The following is an 8,103-nucleotide window of genomic DNA, read 5'->3' as shown; positions in this document are numbered from 1 at the left end:
TTTATTATACAGTAAAAATCAACCAGTAAATATACTGCTACTTCCTCTCAGTGACTTTCTGAAAAATGTAATGAATGCTTAAGATGAGAGCTTAAAAATTCTGGTGGCAGTTGGCCTACGGAAATGTTTCAAACACTTGACTTTGGCATTCAATTTTCCACAGCCTATAAAAAATGGTCTTAAATCTCTGATTGCTACTCTATATTATTTGAGAATTAAGAATCATTTTGAAAAGTCATAGGAAGCTAGAAGGGCTAAGCTTACTGAATTATATACTTACTGTATGGTTGACGTGGGAACAAGGCAGTGAAGTCTGAATCTGATGAGAATGTCAGTCATAGGACACCTTGTTCCTATTCTAAAATTAGTCTTCATTTCCTAAACTCTTCAATTATTTATGACCATCTTAAAAAATTACCAAATTAACTTCCTGAATCATCTTACAACCCTTTTCCTGAACTGTGTTTTCTATTGCCACAATTAAAAGAAACCATGCTTTGATCTGATTACAATTGCTAAATAGTTTGTTCAGACTTTATTCTCATTATTTTAAATTTCATTTGCTATTTTCTTCCATTGAATTGATTCTTCAATTCAGAGTATCCTTTCCTATGACACTCAGTTCCAAATCAAATGATACATGAATACTAAATTGGGTCCATGAAAAAAATAAGTTATTCCTATGTAAAGCTAACAAAATTATATTGAACACATATAAATTTATTATAATTATAAGATAGATAAAATATATCCTAAGCTATGGGCATGCAGAAGTGTTCTAAGGACACTAATTCTCTGAATACATTGAAAGTGATCACATGAATTATGATATTTTTATATAATCATCTTAAACTTAGTAACAGCTCAAAAATAAGAGAGTAAGATTTTCACTTCCAGCTATGAAGGAAGTGACTTTTATCAGACTAAGTATCTGCCCAAGAATAAATACAAAAGCTGAATAAAACAGAAAGATGAACATAAAATTTGTACCAAAAGTAAGATTTTTAAGACATTAAAGAGCAATCCAAGACGCCAAGACACTAGAGAGAAGCAAAGTGTCGAGAAATACTCTGAAGATTTGGCATGCAAAGCACAGATTTAATTTTCACTGCTTTATATCAGATGGTGTTTTTACAGCAGAAAGTAGCATAGTAGATATACTTAAGATAGTTATAAAGAAGGTTTAAAAAATGACTATTTTTTCAAATAAAGCCTTTTGGAAAATAATACTTTTTTGATAGAATGCTTTAAAGGAATCTTTTTTTATTTTTTTAAACAAGGCTTAATTTTTATTTGTTTAGAGATAATGCTATTGCACACTCACAAGACTGCAGTGTCGTGGGATAAACACCTTTTATATGCACTGGGAAACGTGAAAAAAAATGATTTCCATAAAAAATATTAATTAATGAATTATGTGCTTTATGGTGATATTTGCATTATTGTGGTGGCCTGGAACTAAATCTGCCTGCCCTGGGCCCTGATGGCACCACTTTCCCCCTCCTCCCTCCAGGCAGGCCCAAGAGTGGGAACAGCTCCTCCTGTTGTTAGCATCTGGGAGTCTCCCTCTGCTTTTTTGCCTTGCTTTCTGCTTCCACAGCTCCGAGGAACAGAGAGCAATCATCTATCTGATACATTGGGCAATTCTCCTTTTGTGTATATAAGAGCTAGGTATATTTTGCATATTATACAAATTGTGTGAACATCATTTCTTTCTCTCTTTAAAATTGTTTTAAAAATTGGCAGCTTTCTTTACTGTTCTATTACTCTCTGTTACCACCAAACCGACTAAAAGTGCCTTGTAAACCGCATGGGGGAGGCCTGTTTGCTTGCCATCTCTGAAAAACTTTTATTTTCGCTACATAAAATTGAGAAATGTCTAAACGTTTAGCAAACAATATCTTAAACAAAAGGAAAAAAGTTTTAAAAAGTTAACAAAGGGAGAAAAAATTGTAACTTTAAACTCTGCTAAGATAATCAAAATTTTATGAAGTTGGAATAGGAAATTGTTGTTTTAGGGTTTTCTTTTTCCCAGTTTTTCAAATCAAAATTTATTCAGATACATATTAATTTACTTGTGCAGATGTCTAATACAAGCTTATGTGTATGAAAACAGCACACAAAAATGTTCATAGCATAGAAAAATGTTCTTAAAAAAAATGTTGATTATTTTAAATGTTTGTATCCATGCCAAATTTTGATAGTTGTTAAAGTAACTGGAGATCTTTAACTTAAATCTTTAACTTAATATTTTCTAGTTCTAGAGGGTCTGGTGAAAATAATACATCTGTAAGAATTATAGGAAATGACACTTTAATGGAAAAATACTATCTGAAAACTATAATGCTAAATCTGCTTGAATAAAAGCAATTGTACTATCAATTAAATAACTATCTAACTATCTATCTAAATAATACCTAAACTAAAAAGAGATAAGTCAAAATAACTTTAAAGACAGAAAACACATGCAGATTTTATGCTGTGGTTGTGGGAGTTCAGGACCGGCCTGTGGTGAGCTCAGTCAAATCCGCAGGGGTCTCTGGTGGTGTGGCCCAGCTGCCTGGGCCCTCAAGTCCTGGCTCTTCTCCTTCCTGGGGGTGCTGATGATCCAGGGGTTCTCTGACACTATTGGGCCTCTGTGGGCAGCTGGTGGAGGAGCAGGAGTAAAAGGGCCACTTGGGAAAAGCTGGAAGTTGGACTCCGCTTTGGCCAACATTTGCCTGTTGTAATCTCTTTCTTTCTTTAGCTCCTTGAGGCTTCTCTCGGTCAGCACAGCTGCCATCCAGCTTTCCTGAGCTCTTTTGCATGGAAGAGGATCCCCTTTTGATAGTGCCTGGCATTTTCCTCCAATTGTCTCCTGGTGTCTTCAGCGATCTCCTTGTAAAAGTCTTGAGTCTGAGACATGGCCTTGATGTTTCTATGTGTGCAAGAAAGATTCCACTTAATGTCTGTGCACTGTTCTTCTGCCTCAGACCGTTTTCTCTCAACGGGGCTGATGCATTCTTGATATAATTTAGGCAGTTTGAAGCTTCTGTTTCAGCTGCTGAATCTCTTCAAGCTGTGAATTTTCACGCTGCAAAGAGGCCTCCTTGGCTTGAAGATCTGTTATTTGTCCCATAAGCTCCTCATTCCTTTGCTTTCCTTCCTGCAATTGTCTGGCTAGTTCCTGCTTTTTCGCTTCAGCACTTTGAAGGGACACGTTGGAATCAGCATCATCAGTGACACCCTTCAGATCACCCTCTGACCCGTGGATGGGGCCATCGTCATTTTCTGTTTCCCTCTTTTCCTCGACCTCACAGTTGACATGACCCAAATGATCTCCAAGGTGAGTGGGCCCGGGGAAGGTCTTCAGCAGGTTTTCACCCACTGGTACTAACTGGCTGACTTTCTCGTTCAGGGCCTGTTGGAATCCTGCGTTTGACTGTTCAAGCCTTTCTTTCTCCTGCTCCATTTCTTGGAGTCTCTGCTTCCATCTCACAGTTTCTCGGGCGAGCCGTTCTGGACTCTGGAGATCAGGAGGGTTTTCATTCAGATCACCCAGGGTTTTCTCCCAAAGGTCTTCTCCATTAATCTCTGAGGCTTTGAAGATGGGTCTGTCACCAATCTCTTTAAGACGATTTAGGAGGCTGGCCCTTCAGTAAATTTTTCAGAAAGTCAACAGTATTCTGAAGAGACAGCCTACAGTGGTTTGTATTTATTGCTGATAAGCACGGGGATTTTAAGGTGGGAAGACTGGCCTCCACCCCGGGCAGACCTCGGGCATCATCAGCTTGTGTCAGCGGTTCCATATTCTCACTGCCTTTCCCACAGATTTCAGCGTGGGCGAAACACCTTTCGCCTGACACCTTCACCCTTCTCAAAATGTGTTGTTTCTTCACTGGCAAAACCAGTATCACAGTTTATACCAGGATCTCCCAGGGAAATCCACGGAGACCTGAAACGTGTCTCCAGCGTTCAGAAATCACCAGCGGAGGACCGCACAGGTGGTCTAGGACCAAGTGGAAATGGATCTATGGCAGGCAGGAGGCCATCCACGGCTGTGGAGAGCTCCCTAGCTCTGCCTCCAAAGGCCAGTGTTCTCTGGGTCTCAACTGAAGGCTCAGAACCTTGGGGGGCGCTCTACCTCTAAGGTAAACAGTTGCCTGACAACCAGAGCACAGCAGTTGCATTGGGGGATGGGGAGGCCAGCCAGCTTCTAGGACACAGTTGCCCTCTCACTTTGCCCACAGCTGTCCGGGATGACCAGGTTCCGGCCTTCCTTCAGGTGGATGGTGAGGAGATAGGCAAAAGGACTGGGCAGGTTACTCAAGCCATCACTGGCTTCCCCAAACATAGATTGTTCTTCAGATTGTTGGGATGTCAGAGAAGCATTCAGATCGCCACTTTCACATAGCTTCTCTGGCTCTTCCAGGGCCTCGTCTCCAGCCGGCGTCTTCTGCAGCAGATCCAGGATGCCATTGCTAGAAGGCCTCCTGTCCTCGGCGGGAGAGGCATAGGCCTCCTCGGAGTCCGTTTCCACCACACGGAGCTAGCCGGCTTCTTCCTGGCTCCAGTCCAATTCCTCCTCAGACTGTTTCAAGGAGCTACTGCTGCTCTTGGGCAAGATCCCCGCCGTTGACAGGCTGCTGGGCACCGAGGTGTACGACGACTGGGGCCCAGAGTTAAGGCCTGCCCTCTGGGGCCAAGGCCTCAGCCTCCAAGAGGTCAGACAGAGAGGCTGAGGCGGCGGTCCAGGGAACGCCTTTCCCGTAGGTCTAGGGGCTTGTTCGGGTTCTTTTTCACCCTCCTCTTGTTCAGGTTGATTAACAAAGTCCTGGTCCGCTGTTTCAAAGAGCCCCAGACAGACGGTTTATCCTCCATGGCTGCCTGAAGACCCAGGAAGTCACTCCATGAGAGAGCTCCTCTGTGTGGGAAACAACCGCAGCGGCTCCTGTCGAAGCCGCGTCCCGGGGGCTGCCCAGGAGCCTGCGCGCCCCTCACCTGCCGGGACCTGCCGCGGCCGCTGCTCGCACGCGCAGAAACGGCCGGGACACGCTGGGGGCGGGGGCACGTCTCGCGCCGTCCTAAAGGAATCTTTTAAGAATGTACTATTTTACTGTGGGGAGAAAACAACATGAAATCTACAGATTAGACCAAATTAATTTTTATAATTAGAAAGCTCACAGTCTTAAATCCAGGGATAATCCTATTTGGTAAAACTTTAAATTTTTACTTTTTGGAGAAATCTGATTTCCTGTATCAAACATGAACTAATCTAAGAACTTGACATTTTGAGTTTCCCCACAATTGTACTAATTTTATGAGACTGGAAAACTGGGATGCTATCTCTCTAGTATTTTTCCTTAAGGCAAACTGCCCTGATTTATTTTGTTTTGTGTTCTCATATGTAATAGCACAGTATATTTATACATGAACATATTCACACAGAAAATATATGAGCTACATTTGTATGCATTTCTCTCCAAAGAGTTCCCCCTTTAAAAGATCATCCCCCAAGATTTATATGTGCAAAGAAGAAATAAATTGTTGTAATACAGAAAACTACCAATGCACTTTTCCAAAGTTAAATGATTTCTCATACAAATAAGAGAAACTACAATATATAAAAGAATAGAAAGTTCTAAATATACACTATACATATTAAAATAGATCTAAAAAGAAAGTTTACTGTTCGTTATATGTCAGCTTCTTCTAGAGTAAGAAGAAAGGTCAAATTCTGACGCCCATAGAATCCATTAAGTATAGACAATAAAATAAATGATGAAGATGATAATATACATCATAAATTTGCAGATTGTAATTGTGGTAATATTAACTGTTCTATACATAATTATATGCATATACATACATACATATAACATACATAAAAATACATATATATATATATATGTTTTCTTTTTACCTTTTGATCTCCTTTATCCATTTCTCCCACCCACCACCACATGCTTCTGTTTCTGTTCAGTTAGGTGTGAGTTTTTTATTGTTGTTTTTGTTTTTTGTCTTTTTGTTTTTAGGGTCCACATATAAGAGAGATCATATGATATTTATCTTTCTCTGTCTGACTTAGCTCACTTAGCATAATCCTTCAAGATCGATCCATGTTGTCACAAATACCAAGATTTCATTCTTTTTAATAGGTGAATACCATTCCACTGTGTGTGTGTGTGTGTGTGTGTGTGTGTGTGTGTGTGTGACAATTTCTTCATCCATTCATCCACTGATGGACATTTAGGTTACTTCCATAGCTTGGCTATTGTAAATAGAGCTTCAGTGAACACAGGGGTGTATAAACCTTTGGGCTTAGTGTTTTCATTTTCTTTTCTTTTTTTTTTTTTAAGATTTTATTTTATTTATTTGACAGAGAGAAAGATCACAAATAGGCAGAGAGGCAGGCAGAGAAAGAGGGGGAAGCAGGCTCCCAGGACTCTGAGATCATGACCTGAGCTGAAGGCAGCAGCTTAACCCACTGAGCCACCCAGGCGCCCCCAGTGTTTTCATTTTCTCAAGATAAATACCCAGAAGTAGAATTGCTGGATCATATGGATTTTTTTTTAAGATCTTATTTATTTATTTGACAGAGAGAAATCACAAGTAGACAGAGAGGCAGGCAGAGAGAGAGAGAGGGAAGCAGGCTCCCCGCTGAGCAGAGAGCCCGATGCAGGGCTCGATCCCAGGACCCTGAGATCACGACCTGAGCCGAAGGCAGCGGCTTAACCCACTGAGCCATCCAGGTGCCCCTGGATCATATGGATTTTAATTTTCAATTTTTTGAGGGACCTCCATATTGTCTTCCATACTGGATGTTATAGTTTTTCCTAGCCTCTCATCAGTTTGTGGGCTTCTCAAACAGACACAAGAGGGAGTTAACATTCACAATGAAAATGTCAGTACTCCTTCCCTGTATGATGAAGACAGAACATTACTGAACTGACACCATAAAAACAAAGATAAGCAGAGAAGCTTGTGAGCTACTGCTCAGACCTTAATCAGGATTTCACTTTCTCACTGGCTGAAGTAGGGCATCGGGCTGCTTCACAGAACTGTGGGATTTGTACACTGTACAAAAGCAACCTGCTAATGGAATATGGAGAGCAAAACCTCAGCTTGGTTCCATCGGACAAGCAGTACGGTTTACTGCAGAACTGGGTCCAAAAAGAACAAAGACCATCCTGTGAGGTCATATTTATCTTTCTGAGTCACCAGCCCACAGGCTCTTTGGAGCCTAACAGGTGGCCATGGTAAGATGGATACTCACTGTCACAAAGAGAGCACACTGAATGAGGCAGACAATAAAAATGTGAGAAAGCACTCAAATTCATTAGACATCACCAACAATTCAAAAGGCAATCCAATTGTTTACAATCTCTCTCTGGATACAGCCAGAGGATGGTGTGGTAGCAGAGAAAGGAACGGCACCATTAGCCTGTGCTCTGTCAGAGGGCACAGTATTAAACTGCTAAAATTGCAGAATGCTTGACACTTTCCCAAAGTCTGTGAGGCAACCAGTGTAAAGTACCTAGCTGTACTGGGGAGAAGAGAACTGTAGGATAAGCACAATGGCAGGCCATGAGAATGTGCTGTGCTCATCTCCAACTAATAGGAGTTATCTGACCAAGGCCCCCAGCTGCTGCACTCTGAAATCCATCGCTACATTGATGCCAAGATCATGCTTCTTAAGTGCTGCACCCTGCAGGCACTGAGCACAGCAGTGACAATAAGGCAGAGCTGCCCCCAAAGACATGGGGTTCCTCTGATGACTGACTTTTAGCTTGAGGCTTTCTAATCATTGTGGTGAACCTTCCTTAAACTTCACAGCAGTTTGCCAAGTCTCCACCCAATTTCATTTTCCTTTTCCTTCTCTCTGGGTTAGACAGGTATCCAAGTCTGATGGCACCTCCAGCCTTGCCCACTGCAATCCTCATTTTCATTCATGGGCATTTCCCTTAAAAACCCTTGCAAGTTTAATCCCATTTTACTGTCTGCTTCTTCGGCTATCCAGACTAATGCATATCTTCAAAGTAATATTTTAATAGACTACCCTTTTATACATGGTTTGTGATATATCTTGTGTGCGAACTCTGCCAGTTGATAAATGTAGATATA

The 8,103-nt window shown here is 41.3% G+C and overlaps 1 pseudogene; it reads right to left on the bottom strand.

Annotated features, from left to right (window-relative positions):
* Nucleotides 1-3,010: 3,010 nt before the first annotated feature.
* LOC123387036 lies at nt 3,011-5,016 on the bottom strand (annotated as a pseudogene).
* Between the last annotated feature and the right edge of the window lie 3,087 nt (nt 5,017-8,103).

Source organism: Mustela putorius, unplaced genomic scaffold (genome assembly GCF_011764305.1).
Source record: "Mustela putorius furo isolate JIRA1106 unplaced genomic scaffold, ASM1176430v1.1 tig00003845_pilon_pilon_pilon, whole genome shotgun sequence".
Classification (NCBI taxonomy): Eukaryota; Metazoa; Chordata; class Mammalia; order Carnivora; family Mustelidae; genus Mustela; species Mustela putorius.
The sequence above is the reverse complement of the archived record's forward strand: the minus strand, read 5'-3'. Positions and strand labels throughout refer to the sequence as shown.